Source organism: Acyrthosiphon pisum, chromosome A1 (assembly GCF_005508785.2).
Source record: "Acyrthosiphon pisum isolate AL4f chromosome A1, pea_aphid_22Mar2018_4r6ur, whole genome shotgun sequence".
Classification (NCBI taxonomy): Eukaryota; Metazoa; Arthropoda; class Insecta; order Hemiptera; family Aphididae; genus Acyrthosiphon; species Acyrthosiphon pisum.
In genome coordinates, this window is record NC_042494.1 from 103896970 (window position 1) to 103914606 (window position 17637).

General features: G+C 33.1%; 1 protein-coding gene across 1 annotated transcript in view; it reads right to left on the minus strand.

Annotated features, from left to right (window-relative positions):
* Positions 1–17637, minus strand: part of LOC100159738 (glutamate receptor 1) — a 205493-nt gene that overhangs the window by 98792 nt on the left and 89064 nt on the right. The window lies entirely within an intron of this gene.

Here is a 17637-nt window from a genome sequence, read left to right on the forward strand (position 1 = left end):
TGCTATTTTTATTTGAATATATGTGTGCAATTTTGCATGCTTAATATTATGGTACTTTCAAAACTATACTGCCCTGGCTATACAGTAGGCGTTATGCGAGTAATATTTTTTTTATATTCTGAGCGGAGCGATGTATTCATTTTAAAATAATATGTGTTTTTTATTGTATGCGAGTACACGATAAATAGAAAAAATACTTCGATTTTTAACTTAGAGGGTGATTTCTGGTAGCAAAATTTGCTCTAGTTGGTTCTTTGAGAAGCAAAATAAAAGTTGTTAATCAAATCAAGATAAAAGTATAATACTGATATATTGTGGGAAGGGGGAGACAGTTAACTCTAGAATTTGTTTCTTGGTGCGTAACGGCCATTACGACTAAATGTGTCACTGAGTTATATAAATGTAGAGTGTAGACGTGTGCGTTGTGTATTCAGTTGTTAAAATATAGTGTTGTACCTGTATGTACACCGTATGCTCATCTATGCGACAAAAGATCGGACCGGAAAAAAATTTAACCACCTCCTGCAAGTAGGAGAAATGACTGATCTTAAAAGAAACGGTCATACGTGTTGTGAGAACCGGGGGGAGGGGGTAGAGTAAGTGTATAGGTACCCGCTGTAATAGAAAAGCGCTTTACAAGAGGACTGGATCAGGTGTGGTAACAAAGCCTTGGAACTAACGGGAACGGTTTGGGGTGGGAGGTGGCTATAGAGACTGGAGAGAGTACCTATTGAAAAAAAAACCACGCACAAAGTTTTTTAGTTTAAATATACTAGCTAATCCTTCGTTCTGTTGCAGGCTGTGCCACTGATCAGCCTACGTGGATAGGGCAGGATTTACCCTACTCATTTAAAGGCTAATATCTCGTTGTTAATTGAATTCACCACTGGCCGTAACTACTGGTGTCCCACCACACTATCAGTATTTAATTAAACGTGCAGTATTTATGTATACACGCGTATGTATATATATATTATATTATATTATAAACGTATAATATTCACTATTATGTATTTATATATTATGTAGTATAAAATGCGCTATCGGCCCATCTCGGGGACGCTGCGGGTCGAGTTTTTATTACGCGGGAAAAAGAAAAGGAAATCCTTCACATAAATGTAGATTAGTTGAAAACAACGGCTGTTGCGTTATCGCCACTAATCTTCGTGTGCAGGCTTGGTCGTCAGTCGCAATTATTTTCCTTTTTCACTTCCACCACATCTATCTCCTATTCTATCTGTGTGTGTGTTGCAGTGAACAGTGGGTAGTGCAACACGAAGGAAGGGAGTGAACGATTTGATACCGGCCGTGTAAAAACTAATTTCAGACGAAGTGAATTAAAATATTAACAATTATTATGAAATATGAAAACAACATACCTTTTTTTAATTTAAGTAGGTATCTTTTATTATTATATAAAATAATTTTCAGTTAAAATATTGCTGGAACGCTAGTAAAAATATCGGCACAACAAAAAAAATCGACGATTAATAAAACATAAACTTTCATCAATAAAAAAAAAACTCATTCATCTATCTTTCTTATCACTTTAAAGTAATAGTTTATAATTAATGCTAATAAATAATAATATATCAGTATATCAGTATATCACATATACCTACATAGTACATACAACATACCCATTCATGGTCGTATGATATAGGATGTCTTAAATAAAATATCACACTAAGGTTTTTCATTGTAGTAAGATGATTTTTGCCAACGCAGAAAACTTCATTTATATGCAATAAAGTATTTTTAAATATCGGTCACTCCCCTAAAATCATGGCAAATTTTCGTTATAGATGAGCCTACATTACACGAAAATGAATGCGAAAACTGGTCAAAAGAAAACCAAATTCTATATATATATATATATATATAATAAAAGTCAAAAACATATTCATTGTTACATCCCAAAAACTACAAAACATGCGAACTTGAAATTTGGAATAGTGTTTCCTCTAATGATCTAGATGTGCCATAACAAAGGGTTTTTCCGATATTCGCATTTTAAAGAATATTGGTGAAATAGGATTCACGGCGGAAATTTTAATTTTTTTTGTTTATAAATGGTTGCCATTTGTTGCATATTACATATTAATAGTAGAAATTATTCTATTATATTTTGAACATAGCGAGGGGATCTATTGGTTTTACAATGGTGTTTATTTTTTTTATCCTGTATACAAAATTTCTACCAGGAGTTCTTCGATTTCAACATATAGTATCTTATCTTTTAGCAAACTGGATCAAGATGGTACTTCAGAGAGGTCATTTTTCGATTTTCTCAATATATTTATTTCATGATAGGAAAAACCACCGACAAATTACAAAAAACCGCTAAAAATGGGATTTTAATTTGTTTATCACCATAGAAACGAATAAAAATAATAATAATTATTTTAGTTATTTTGTTGTAATTTTTAATATTAATTCAACTTACAGGCTATAATAAAAGATAATAACAATATAAAACATCCACTGACTAACCGTTTTCGCTCAGAATCGTTTTTCGTACACAATGATATTGAATTCAAATTTAATACAACCATTATAAGCCTCGAATAAAGAAACTATATAAGTATAATGTATATCTTAAAACCAAATGTATGTGTGTATAAGCGTGTAGCTTATACCTAATATACTCAAAAACTACTCAATTGAATTTGATGAAAATCTTAGAAATCTTGTTATTTAGAGATTCCAGAACATTTTAGAGAGTAAGTAGTTTAAAGTTTAAACCACGTAAAAAACATACCTAGTACTAAATCCAATCCGCGATTTTCAGTTGCCCATCTAGATCGAATTATTTCGCAAAGCTAGGTAGGTGAACTGAGGTACTTACTTGGTGTAACTAAGATACCTACTCTCAAACCGAGATACACGATACGTCGATACGCATATGTAATGTATAATGTATATTAATTATATTATACTATAATAATATACTATATTATGTCTATATAGGATTTACCAAAAAAAAAAAAAACTACATGGGTGAAGCCGGGATATTCAGCTATACCTAGTTACTTATATTATCATACTGATTTATTATTTTATTTTATTTTCTTAACCTGTATTCTGTAGGTAATATTAATATTATGATTTATAGATAGATATTATATATGGGTTATATTGTACGTGTGTACGTGCTAATCGCAGTGTTAAATTTCCAATCGGCAATCTATTTAAGAAGAAGCAAGTAAGTCATAACTTTCTGACAATTTCGATGATTTTTTTTGTAATTTTGTGTTTAACAGTATAAAATTGTTTAGAAATACAGCTTGGGGGGTGGCCCCCAGGAGCCGCCACTCTTGCGTCCGTAAAATTATAATTTATATATTATTGTATTAAGAGGACGTCGTACCCGCATGTGTTGTCTCCGTCTTACGAACGTACGACATAGCAAATTTTCGTTCGCTAGTTTCAATAGGGTGCTGTCATTTTTAATTTTAGAGTGAATTGACCTATTATCAAACTTTTAGGTAACAACATAATCTATGTCTTCTCGTTGGCTTTTTACGATATTTTAATTTTTAAGTGAGTTATCAGTGTGTAAAATATTAATATTTGAAAATGCTCATAACTCATTAAAAAATTAAAATATCATAAAAAACCAACGAGAAGGCACAGATAATGATGTTACCTAAAAGTTTTATAATAGGTCAATTCACTCTAAAATCAAAAATGACAGCACCCTATTGAAACTAGCGAACGAAAATTTGGTATGCCGTACGTTCGTAAGACGGAGACAACACATGCGGGTGTGACGTCCTCTTAAGTAAAACTAGTACAAGACGCACAATATCGCATTACATAATAGTATAATCAATTAATAATAAATGCACAACGGACGGGTACCTATACACACGCCACGCAGCCCAATATAATATGTGGAGACACGAGTGTGGGAGCTCTGAGCGTATATTATTATCATTATTATTTTAACGAGTGCCGCGCGCACTACAGTTCCCGACGTGTATTTTTGGCTTAAGTCAATTCTCCGTATAGATACGCAATGCGTGTATATGTATGCAAATGATTTGGATTAAAATTCAAACCTCGATTCCCCGAGTCATTTAAGTTTGGGCCCGGTGGCTCGCCCCGTCCCCCGCCCCACCGTTGGTTCGTCGCCGGATTCGGATCCGACTCGAAAATGAAAGATTCACAGCCTCAGAGTCATTATTACGCGGTAAAGTCGCGGCGATATTTGCGGTGGTGGGTGGATGGGTGGCTCAGGGACAGGGTTGACGCATGGGATGGGTGGTGAACCTGCGTGAGGCTCAGCGGTATTAAACCGAAGTGTCGCGTGCTAGCAAGGGTGGTTCGGGGGATGGTGGAGGGGTTAGGGTACCGTTTAAAACCGTCGTGTGTATTGTCGTTCCCACCTATATATAATATTATTATGTACATATACGTATATATTTATTATTATATAGCTGCCGTGCCGTGTCCTCATCCTCACCGGTTCGTCGGGTTTCGCCGCCGCTGCCGCTGATATTCGCTCGATGAATATTAATTTCGCGGTGTTAATTCGCCTCACCGTTTATATGGCTTTGTTTGGCACGGCGGAGAGAATCGTATATATACATAATAATATTATATACCTATTGCGGCCGCGGTCGCGTTAAAAACGTGATCGCTGTTAAGGCGGCGGCGAGGGTTTTTCGCATTTGAATAAAACGATTGCCTCTCGCGCGACTTGTATAATATTATTATTATTATTATTATACGCGTTTGTGTCCGTGTCTTCTATCCACGCTACCCCCCCCCCCCCCCCCGTCTTCGTTCGTCATTATTATTCCCGACGACGGCGGCGGTGGTTTTTTTTCGGCACAATATAAATAACGTCCGCCCGGCAGAATATGCCGCGCGTAGGTAATCGTAGTGAAAGACCGCCGTCGTTTCGAAACCAGTGACATTTTACTGTATAACATTATTATGTAAACGTTACGTCGTTACTCACGAGATATAATTAGATAAATTATTTTTTTACCTTTTTTCGGAGAGCGAAAATTTATCAAATTCGTCTCACGACTACGTCATAATTAATATATAGCCATACAGGTATAATATTATTATTGAACTATTAATAATAATTTAATAACTGGGCCATTTGTGTACCTACCTACTTATAATAATTATAATTATTATAAATAGGTCTCATTCTAAATATAGACAGTAGGAAATACCAAAACTGTTACAGCGAGACACTTATTATACGAAAAGTAGATGGTTAAACGATATAAAGTGTCTTACGTTAAATGAATCATCCTGTATATATAAAAATGGAGCATGAAAAATGTACGTTATACCTCATAAATCGAGAACGGCTGGTCCAATTTGGCTCAAATTTTTTTAAGATGTTCATAATTATAAATTGCTAGGAGAGTTGTTACGAAAAAATAATTTAGGAAAATCTACCGGAAAAGTAGGAATTCTGGATGTAAAAAATACATCAGTGGCGCAACAGTGTTTTATATTTTGGTTGCTATTGATTAATCGGGCATGTTTGTTGATTTGCATTATTTTTTTTTTTTGTCAATCAATATATAAATGAATATTTGTGTGTAGATTAGACCTCTGGGAAGAAGAGTCTAATTTAAATAGGGTTTTAGTACGGTTAGGTTAGGTAAAGATTTTGTATTAATTGATTATATTCAACCATAGGTGGAATACGAAAAACTTGGAATAACTTTGATACTTATAGTTAAATTATACACTTACGTTGTACGTAACTTACGTACAAACAGCCTACCTAATAACATAGTGCTGCGAATCAGAATTTTTATTCCGGGCAACGGAAAAGTTAAGATAAATTTTGAACGCCATACACCGAATATTAAATAACGAATTGAACAAAGTTTGACTAGTTTGAGTCATATAGAGTTGGTACATTTAACGGGCAACGAAGCGCACGGGACCAGCTAGTATTAAATAATTGTTTTTCGAATTTGATTCATAATATTCCTCTACCACGGTCTACTACAACAGTCTACGAAACGCTCTCAGCCGGTCATTGCCCACTAGCACGTCAGAGTCAGATTGGACTCTCTATTAGTGTATTATATAGTCATTAGCTCGATTAAAGGTGTAACCATACTATCTTTAATCGTGGTCATTAGTCAGTATTGATATGATTTAATTTCGAAAGACTGACTGTTACCGTAGGTCAGTGACGTGCTGAACTGACAAGCAGACCTGAGGCAAACTATACAATTTGATCCCCCTCCCCACCACCAACAGTTTTTTCACTATTTTTTTTATTATTCAAAATAATAAATATTATTAAGTTTTTTTAGGTATAAGTTGCATATCTATACTAACACACCCGCCCACCCACCCAAATTTCCCTTGAGGCAACTGCCTCAAAATATGACTGCCGTAGGTTATGCGTATATAATTAATAATTAGTATATTATAGCCATATGGCATATACCTAGGTACAAATAACATACATTAATATAATATTAAGTATGAATACAAATATAAAATACTAGCTATCCTGTCCGACGTTGTCCTGGCCAAAGATTTGTCATTTGTATTTTTAATAAATATACCAACTGTAAAAATTTGATATGCCATATTTCTTCTAATTCATTATAACATATCTGATCTCACACATTCCGTTGCCCGTGAAAAAAGTCAACTCTTAAAAAAATTGTGATTGTTCAACTCTAACTATATAACTATAACTTTTACTGTAACTAATATCTAAGTATTGGCGTATGTGGTCACACTGATTTATGAATATGAGCGTATCGGCGCGGTATCGGTCTAAAGCCCCGTCCAGAGTCCAGACCAAAGAAAAATTTGTCGGAAACACGTGTATCCACTTTCCAACATTGTCATCGACAATGTTTCTGATTTCCCGTCATAAATATTTGTCGACGACAATGTCAGAAACATATGTTTCCTACAAATGTTTCTTGGTCTGGACCGGGCTTAATATTTAAAGGGCCCCGGATGCACTAATTCAAAAGGGCACCTAAAAAATTATTTCATAAAATGATGAAAAAAATGCTTATAAGCAGGTAGTGCAAAATATTATATATTTTTTAAAGTACCTTATTTAAAATACACATTTAACTATTTAAGTTAACTACATAGTTATAGTAATTATTTATAATTCTAAACAATTATATAAATAATATGGCTTGACCCACTCTAACCCACAGACCACAATGGGCTTCGCGTGCCTATGATTAGGATAACATTGAAACTCGTCTTCTTTTTTCATATTATTTTTTATTGCGTTTTTGCTTTTTTACCTTTGCCGCCGCACCCGTGTTTTATATTCGTAGCGCGAGTAGTTATTATATTCCGACACGTGTTTCGTCCTAGAAAACGACGTGTGCATATTATCATAAATTATATACCCTGCAACCTAACCTATATTGTATTGCGTTTCGTCATCGACCACATTTAAAAAAAAAAATTTTTTTCATTAACTGGATTTCTTTCAAATTTACATAATACAACATACATACCTATAATTATTACATTACTTATTCAAATTAAAATTTCTATTAAGACAATTTATAATTATTATATTTATTATATTGATAACTGATATATTATTTATTACTGGAAAAATGTGGGTATTAATATAATATGGTACCTACCATAATAACGAGAAAATTATTGTCGCAAATTTTTTAATTAGCATCACGTGACAAAATCATGAAAAATTGAGAAATTATAGATAATAGTTATGGCATACAGTATACCATATGCGTGCAGAATATTATACATCGCGCCACTGCCCGCAGATACGGTTAAGCTGGGTATCTGTTCTGAAAAGTAAAAAATAAAGCAAGTTTAGATTTTTATAATGATGCTATATTAAATTTATATAATTCAATTTTCATACAATTTGTTTTCATATTATTTTTATGTTGTCCATTTCCAACAAGTGTGTAAGTATTTAGACAGGTAGTAATGGTAATTGGTAGGCATGTATTGAACTATTGAAGGGTATTATGCTAACGGATCATTTTTAAGGGGTTCAGTATAGGCAAGAATATAAGCGTAATACTACATGTTATGATAAAACGTTATAATATTATTATTTTAACTATAATGATTAATGAGTATTTGTGTGTTAAATTAACTGACGTGTTTAGGCGGTGGCGGTCGTATAATTCGTAACACACTACACACGCACACAGAGTTAAATAGATTATAAATTGTTGCAATACGAAACGCGCTATGGTAATAAATACTAATATTATTATAATAATATGGTATTGTCGTATTGATATAAATCGTCGTATCGACTGCAGATGACTATACACAATATATTATGTTATTAGTCATTAGGTGTACCTAATAAATGCGAATATTTTTAAAATTAAAAAATGTAAGCAAAATTCTGAAGTGTTTTGATGTTGATCACAATGAGGTTAGAAACGAGTTTACTGGAATTATATCTATACTGACGAAATATCTAATCTAGCCATCTAGGTCAACTTTATTTTGAAAGAAATTATGTTTTAATTACTTTGCTTTATAAATTTAAGAAAAAATGTAATATTGAAAACTTATCATTTAAAGATTTAACGTTCTATTTTTTAAACTTCATTACGAATTATTTTATAATATTAGTATTTATAGCGTTGGGCCAAACGATTATGCAGTGGTGTGCATCGTCCACCGTGAGGCGATAGATACTAGGTATACAAAAAAGCAATTTATTATAACTGTTGGCGCCTTGGCGGAATAATAGACATTTTGAAAATAAAGAAACCAGTCATTGTTTAATGTTTGACTTAATTTTCTCATAACAAAAATACCAAATCCGTATATATAGACAGAGTTGTATAAAAACAAGTTCCACCTAAGAAGACTGCAGACATCCCTATTAATGGGCATCGACTGGAGGCAGAGTCACAAACCATAAGTTCGTTTGGCCACAACTCTAATATGGATATGGAATCAGTCAAAATAAGAGCTTCTACAACCACTATACTTCATAACTTTATAATAGATTATATGACGCTATTCAATATTAATTCACTTGTGTTAATCGTAGTTTATATTTGGTATTTATATGCCACGTAGGTAACCTATGTATAAGTTGATAATAATATTAAGATAAAGTTGGGATATAAATTTTATAAAAGTGTTGTGTGCATCGATAAAACGGGGTTGTTCATGATTGGCGGATCATCCTGTATAATATAATAATTATTATCAACTATCATATTATTTCGGAGACATTTATAATCGTAATAGGTACGTCTACGACGAGAAACCGATCGAATCTGCAAAATTATTGTCGTCCACAGCCTCTTCCACTCCGCGCCTTTTCCATCGTCCCATACAGATATAAACGCGAATTCCATTCGCTCTATATAATATTTATTTTCACCCAGACACGAGACACTATATTTCGCGATGACATCGTCGCCGCCGCTCCTACCGGACTTTATCGTTGCGTGTGTATAGAATATTATGATTTATCGGCTCCTTTTGCCACGGCCCTTCACCCCATTAATCATTCCATTTTCGTAGTCCCCGTGTAATATAATATAATTATGTAGATCTACGCACTATACAAAACCTGATATGTATTAATATTTAATTGAGAACCTCAATAATCGTCGATATTGTGTGTACTCAAACAATATTTAATATTGTGTTTTAAAGCGCAACAAAAAAACGTCAGAGTTAATGTGTGTATATAAAAAAAAACTAGCCGTTACAGTGGATTACTTCGGTTTGTTATTTTAAGGGATTTAAAAGTTGCAACATGCTCGTCTTAAGTAAGTATATATGGTAAAAGCAGTCCGCAGGTCAAACCAGCAAAAGTGTCTGTAAAAATGTTTATGAATCGTTAATATTTGAGTAATAATTATTTAAAACCGACCGCAACAGCGAGATATACCATTTGGATTTTTGGAATTCTTGAGTTTATTTGTAGTCCATTTTGTATTTAATATTTAGATTTTTTATGAGAAGTGTACTGTGGCAAAAAATAATTCAGAGAATTATTATCCTTTGGCTACTGTGAATCAGGGGTTGGCAATAGGTGACCCGCGGTACAAATCCCGGAAAAAGAGAAATAACTGGACCTCCAAGAATATTTATTTTTAATGCTGTTTTCCACGTAATAGATATTTGATCTATTTGGATGTGTTTTGGCTCCACATATAGATATGGGAAACTCCGTTCTCCAAAATGACGTTTTTAAAGAATAAATATTGTTCAAAATTAACTGATCTCCACCTTCCAAGGTGTAATCTCCTGTTCTTGGACACCTGTCCAAAAGTATCAATTTTTGAAAAAACTGGTCAATATTATATTATATTGAATAATTTGCTTTAAATAGCTTAAACTGTATTTTTAACACAAAAATAAACACATTAGGTATATTACTTTTTTCTGGCCCTTGAATTTTTTTTTAAAATTATGTGGTCCGCCATAGAATTTAACGGCCGACCCCTGCTGTAAATTGTTAAGTAGATGATCAATATATAATATATACACATTATGGTAAGTTTAAAATAAAATTCTACAGAGTGAAAAAATTGTGTAACGTACATACAAGTAAGGATATTAGTGTTCACCACAGTAGGCTAATAAAGGAATAGCTAGGTGACCAAGCGAGATTCGAGCAATGGTTATGATTAGAATTAGACAAAATTAAAGTTAATACCTATCTACCTAATTAATATAAACATTTGTGATAATTGACTGATTATATTATTAATATAACTAATAAGTATAAGAATAAATATTATTATATATTTTTATACTTAAAGTAAAACCATTATTAAGGACTATAATTCTTAGTAACTCAATAATATTCGTTTATACTTTGATTTAGATTCATCAAACTTTAAAAAAAAAATTAGCTATCTTGACGTATGTTCTCTACCGCAAATTGTGATCTACTTGCGATTACGGGACGCTTGTCGTGTGAAATCTACCACATGATTGCAACGATGGTGTTTAATACACATACTCAAAGGAAATAGAAAGTTTGTGGAGGACTCCGAGGCCAGAAATTGTAATAAAATATGCGTGCTACAACTATTGATATGCTTCCAAAGTATAATATTGTATAATAATATAATTTTATATAATATTTACAAATACGGTAAATTAGTATAGATATCATATTGAAACGCGGCGAAGAGGAACCAATAAAAGGAAATTTTTTTTCTAATTATTAATTATATTTTAAAAGAATATAATTTAAAAACGGAGAATGACGTTAAATAACGAGACCACGACGTAAGCGCCATTTAATATAATAATTTTTAATAATGTATTACCTATACTTATTTATAATAACTTCGAGTGTTATTTATTTCGTCATTAAAACCACTTTCACATCATCCACTTCTAACGACAATATAATATTGTTTAGAATGTTAGGTGGTCGCAATATTGCCAGAAGAACGTATGCGACAAGATAGACAAAAAAATCATATGTAACATGCCTGTAACAATTTACATAAAAAAAAAAAAACAGTATTCACTTGGAAAGTTGCAGGAAAGTACAGTACGTATCGCCAAAAGACGGAATGAAAAATGTATGTAGTTGAAAATACGATCTTTAAGTAAGCTTAAAAAATCCGAACTCAGAATTCGAACAAATGTATTACTTATTTACCTATTCTGTTTTTTTATAATAAAAGTTTAGTGAGCGAAGTTGGTGAATCACCCTGTATAAATCAGACCCAGATATAGAATAAAAACCCGAGTGAGGTAGTGTGATGGAGTGGGTAGCGTGGGGTCGTTGAGCCTCGTGTACGAACAATTTTATCTGTTTAACCGGACGCGAATGTCATAAAAATGCGACCCTCGTATTATGTCGAAAGAGCTGCAGGCTGCAGTGGACCCGACGTACTTATACTATTTGATGTAAATAACACGAGAGCTGTTTTCTTCCGATATCCATAATAGCGAGTAAAATGTGCTTGTGGTATAACAGTATTATACGTACATTCTCCATACCACCTAACAGCTAGGTCCAGTAATAAGTCCGCCAGTCGCAGTCTTTTACCGCCGTGCAGGGTACCTATACCGATGGCGGTTGTGTACACGTAGTTGCCTATACAAAACGCCGTGCAATTTGTATTCACTGAAAATCTTTAGAGTTTGTAAAAATGGGTTATAAATTATAATATTATGTATCTATAATTCTTTATAGTTTATTTATAAATTTCAATAAATATATAAAATACCATATTCATCAGATTTGTCAATAGCTAAATGAGCCATTAATCTCTCTATTTTATTCAAATAAGTATATTAAATAAATTACAGTTGCGACTTACTGTTATGAGTTATTATGACTGCGTAACGTGAAATCGTAATGACTCTATAATTATGACTTAAATTGAAATTCAATTAAGGTAATACCACCTAGCAATAACGCGCGTCGTCGACTACCGTTAATAATTGTTATACAAACGTCAAACTGTGTAATCTAATAATAATAGTTGTACCATTTTTTGGTCGCTTTTCGAAATGATCTGTGTGGTCAGGGGGGTTGTGGAAGGGCGCTGTTTTAAGCAAAATGAAAATAATATTATATCATTACATGAAGTTAAAATGTATTTTCGACTTGAAAGATGGGGCAACTGTATAGTATATGATAATTATCATCATATCGCGTCCAACACCCCGCCGACTCATTTTGTTCGTATCGTATCGTATCACGCTCGAAATCATTATACGATGTCGTTATTATCGCTTCCGCCTTAATGCCTTACTCGTCCCGCGCGTGGAGATCGCGTGCTTGTTACTCGTTATCGTCGCCGACGCCGTTTGTAGGTTTACAGAGCACACCGTTATTGTAAACGCACTTTTAACAATATTATTATTAAACTGTCGACGGTGTTCACCGCCGTGCCTTGGGGGGGGGGGGGGGGCGCATTGCAGACGCTTTGCGAACAATACGCACACAAGTATATAAAACACTAATTTGTGGTTTCCGGTTAAGTAAAGTACGACCCTCCCCACGAGTGTCGCTCTGGGGCCAAAACAGTAAATGTTCCTTTGTGATTTATCATTCGATAACGCACATAATATGGCCCCGTCGTCTGAAACTCTGCTCCCCCATCATATATACTCACAACACCACTTATCACGCTATTTGTGTGTCTGTGTGTGTTTGAGCTCGCGCTCACATAAGTGCGCATGCGTTGTATAAAATAATATACGCTTATTCATTTTCTTTGTATTCATATTATATAATATTATTTTAACCACACCGTATTTTTCTGTGTGTCTGCCCGAAATGTCCTCGTTCATCGACCTAAATACAATATGATATGCGTCTTATGTATAATAATTCTTATATGATATGTAAAATGTGCCTATACGAGAGCCGCGCCATATACATTCCGATTTGATTTTTAAAATTAATATTATTATAATGATGATAACGATTTTCGTGGATATCATAACATTTCATCGTGTTTTCTGCTGACTCGGAATCTCAAAGTAATAAAACTCTGAATGCATATTATGACGAATTGGCGACTTGCTATCAGTATCACAATTTTTTGATTAATACACGCATTCCGTATGTATTTAATTCAGTGCGCGGCCACCAGATGTCGGGTGAAAAATCAAACTTTTTTTAAATTACTTATTATTGCCGCGGATGGATTTTTACCGCTTCCACTCAATCGGCTTGAAAAGTTTTACTCGATAAACGCAATAACTTAATAGTCATTCCTCCTTCCCTTCCGGCACGTAAGCCGTTTCGCCTCGTAGAATGAGTTCTCCGTAATAATAATAATAAATAATAATTAACATTTATATCCCTGTAGTTTTGAAAACTAAAAATGTTCTTGGGAAATTCGTATGGTGACATATTTAATTAGCAGTGTAACCAGTGATACCAGTGGATTCCAATGTAACGTAATATAATAATGTAATTATTGGGGTAATTGTCTATAATAATTTATCAATATACCTAATTGTGGTAACAATTCAAAAATACACTTGGTGGCCCCCCTTCCCCCCTGATGAAATTTATAACGTGCGCCCTTAAATACTATTATTTTAATAATACCTTGGTATTTATAATCAATGATCAAACTGTTAATCACTCTGAAAATGTTTTTGACCCTACACTGAAGATCAAACTAAAACCATTGAATATTTATGCAGGCATGTGACAATTCAGTTCACGGAATAAAATCGAGAGGAGCTTCAAGCCAAACATTTTAGAAAGGCATACAGTAATTAAAAGAATAATAGCGGCGCTATTAAATAAAATAATTTTTAAGCTTTTTTACGTGACATTACAGTTTTTTACTACTGCGAACATATTAACAAACTGACAAAGGATGTATTTTTCCTGAGTACTATTCAGTGTTGTATTTAGATATTTTGTGCCATTTTGCAAAAAAAGAACCTCCACTTATAAAAATAATAATTATAATAATAACAACTTAGATCTTACAAGATACAAGATTTTTGAACACTTGAATTTTCATGGAAGTAACATTACAGTGATTACACCAGCTTTTTTAAGCTTGAAAATCCAGTTTTGAAAAAACTTAATACATTATACAATAGTCGAAATGGATCACAAATAAGAACTTAGGTGATTTTAGAGTATAAAAGATTATCTCTATTTATTTTTTTTTCAGTAAAATTTAACCTGATTTACGATACTGAAAATAATCCTGAAATTTTTCTCTGATAACGCCTTTATGACTTTGAAAAGTTGAGCTCAGAACTGTTCTATATTAAATATAACACCATTATGTTCGCTTCAGTTATAGCTATAGCCACAAAACCATCACTAATTTAACATAACTGTTTGGGAACTCGATAGTAAATAATACTACAAAATATAAAAATATAACTTATATAAAATAATATAAATATAAAAAATGTTAGTATATTACAGTAAAGATGATAGTTACAAATGTACAATGTATACATTTAGAAATACATCTCCCCCCTTCCCGTTACACAACCAACTCAATATGGCAACAGTACTATTATTATTTGTAACATAATAATTTAATGTGATGTAGGTATCATAATATTATACTGAGTGTATTTTAGTTTAGGTTTACTTGGTGTAAACCGCACGTTCGTACAATATTATAATACACATTTTCGCGTAAGTATCACAATTAGTCATTTATACCCACAATTTTTTGCGGGAATTATATTGACATATTGTACAAGTGCAGCATGATATCATAATGTAAATGTTCTCTTATTCGCAGATTTTGGGCAAACACTGTGAAGATTCTTATTCTGGGGTTTCTGGGGCTTCGATGGCGCAAGCGCTAACGAGTAGACAATAATAATTATTTTCGTCCGCGCGGCTGATTATAAAATAGAATATTTCTATCATTATTATAGGTACCTACCTACCTATATACGAACAATAGCTGCTCTGGTTAGTGGTTTGGTAGGAGAGCAAAGGATGACGCTGTACACGACGTAAAATATATAATCTTATAAAACCATATCGTAAATCGTACGATGCCGGCGCACACAATATAATAATGATACCTACATATTATAATTATTATTATTGTCTTGTGTTTTAACGATGGCCGATCGGGGGAAGCGGTTTTCACAATAATTTTCCATTGTTTTGTGCGGGACTACATCTACCCGAAACAGTATAATATATTTTATTTAATACGGCGACGAAGAAAACGGTGACAATGCCGTTTGACGGAAATCCACTTAATATTTATAATGCATTTTCAACGGTTTACTTTAATACGAATGTGATAAAATATTTACACAAAGATTTTTAAAAAATAGTATTTGAAAGCGATTTTTTCTGTTAGCCGTATTAGTGTGCATCACCGTCGCGGTGTATAGACGGGGGCGAAATAAATCATTTGTCAACCGAAAAGAAAATTATTGTAAAAATTATTTATTTTAAATCTACTGAAACTCTTTGTTATATATATTTATACGAAGCACCTTTGCCGCAACACCGTACGTGTGTTATCGTACGTGTAGCGGTATTAGACGTGCCTTATGTATAAAAAAAATATAATAATATAGCGCTGTGTCGGATGAATGAAAAGTGGTATAAATAATACCCATATTATTCAACGCAAACATAACAATTTGTTTTAATAAACAAGACAAATCCGCGGCACCGCACCTCCGCCGTATATTGGTAGGTATATATATATTGTACATACATACCTAACATTAAAAAAACATTATATCTCCCGATCGAGGGATAAAAAACAATACGGTTACAAGTTTTTTGCATAATGTATTATACCGCGATGTATTATGACGTGCACTGCTGTATAATATTAATAATATTCGAATCGGCTTTTTGTTTATATTTCGGAATTTCGCAGAGTCATATTATAATATTATAATATGGAGAGATACCTACACGTTTATATCATTCGTATATACAAGCATAATAATAATATATACACTCACCGGGACGGGTGTTAAGTTTTCTCGTCGCTGCAGTGCCAACGCGACCATATACCTATATTTTATGAACGCTTATACATAACTGCAACTATACGTCGTATTATATTATTATTATTATATACCATAATATAGGAGCCGAGGGAAATAAATTCGGTAAATAATAAATATAATATTCTTTTTTTCGACGAGCTGCGGTATTTTATCGTTACTATTGTCGTCGTTCGTTTCTTTGGTATATTTTATTCGGTTTTGTTTTTTATATAAATGGCGTACATTCATTGTTTTAAAATCACTGACCCGTGCGACAACGGTGGCGTCAGTGGTCTTGTAGGTACATATAATAAAATATGTGGGTAAACTGGTCGTATCTATATTATTATAGTCTCAATTATACGATGTTATATACGTTATTATCGTCTTTACTATTTTTGCTAAGTCTGCAGGTCGGTAAGGCAGCGAGTTCTGCTTCAGCGTATATAGCGTTATCTTATTTAGCGCTTCTATGGGATACGCCGATTTTTAATTCTGATGAAATCTGTGTCTGACCTTTATATTTTGACTACTAAGCGCATGTGCGCCGACGAAATATTATGTACCGATTACAAATATATACTTAATATGATAGTATATACGCGTAGTTATTTTATAAAACATAATATTTATCCTGAAAATATCCGTGTCCCAATTAGTACATAATATAGTTTCACAGATATTACGTGGAAATTTCGTTGTATAACATGCCGTGAACTGTATGGGTGTTAATGAGATGACTTCTTAGGAAGTAGCTGATGGTAATCGAAATTAACTTGTTTTTTTAGGTAGCTGCGTATTAAAAATATCGTACATCCAAGCATATTGATCGTTTTTAGTCACTTGTACCGTCCAGGGGGTCAACAATCTTTTTGATGTCAACAGCCCAAAACTAGATAATATGTACATTTTCACGCGCCACAAATCACAATTATTTGAATATGCCTTGTACAAATGTATAGTGATTTCAAATTTAGTTTATTTGAGTTAATAACTGTTGCTAGTTTCTATATTATATTAAGATGGCTGCAGCAGATGAAAAAATAGTGACTTTTAGACTAATTAACTAGATAAAACAGGAAAAATTTGGTTTGACAGATTTTAATTTTGTAAACGGATTATGATCGATCAACAAGTTTACTAGGGAATGATCGAGGCGATTTTGAATATTTTTTTTTTTAGCTGTGATATCCA